A 1,066-nucleotide genomic window follows, 5' to 3' on the forward strand; every position below is an offset into this window, starting at 1 on the left:
ATTTTAAAACAATTCCTTGGGGGCTGGAGAGATAGCTGGCTCAGAGGTTAAGGGCACTAACTGTTTCTGCAGAGGACCCTCGTTTGATTCTCATCATCCGCATGGCAGCTCACAACTATCTGTAACTCCAGTTCCTGGAGACCCAATGCTTTCTTTTGGCCTCCGTGGGCATCGCACACACATGGCGCACAGAAATACATACAGGAAGGAAAAAAAACCTCATACACATTAAAATAAAACCCTCAAGAACATAAAAGAAAATTGTTTGGTATCCATACAGTTGTACTGTTTATTAAAGATGGTTGTGCAGACCATTGAGACAGGCGCATCCGTCCATTTTTTCCACAATGAACTAAATCTTGGGATCAGCAGTTAGAGGCACCCATCACCAACCCTGACAACCTGAATCTGATCACTGGGGCTCACACTGTGGGAGCAGAGAACTGACTCCTGCAAGCTGTCCCCTGACCTCCGCACAAGTGCCATTCCACACACCCCAAAATAAATAAATAAAAATGCAATTTAAAAATGTAAAGAAGCCGGGTGTGGTGGCGCACGCCTTTAATCCCAGCACTTGGGAGGCAGAGGCAGGCGGATTTCTGAGTTTGAGGCCACTCTGGTTTACAGAGTGAGTTCTAGGACAGCCAAGGTTACACAGAGAAACCCTTTCTCGAAAAAACAAAACAAAAACAAACAAACAAACAAACAAAGAAATTGCCACTTTGCACAAATACACAGTGTGGAAATGGGAGGGGTTTGGTGAAGGCTGTTTTAGCAAGTCTGCCCTCCTCTCAAGCCAAGATTCATTTAATGCATTTTTATTAAAGTCGAACTCGGAAACCCGAGTAGCAATTCTAAAAATCATTCTGCCTGGAGGGGTGGCTCAAGGGGCTCAGAGTGAATCCTTTTGCAGAGGACCTGAGTTAAATTGCCAGCACCAACATTAGGTTGTCCATAACTGTCGGTAACCCCAGTTTTAGAAAAAAAACAAAACAAAAAAAAAAAAAAAACATCAAACGCCCTCTTCTGGCCTCCACAGGTAATGCACTCATGTGCACAAACAAGC

The sequence above is a fragment of the Mus caroli genome, chromosome 12 (assembly GCF_900094665.2).
Source record: "Mus caroli chromosome 12, CAROLI_EIJ_v1.1, whole genome shotgun sequence".
NCBI classification, from domain to species: Eukaryota; Metazoa; Chordata; class Mammalia; order Rodentia; family Muridae; genus Mus; species Mus caroli.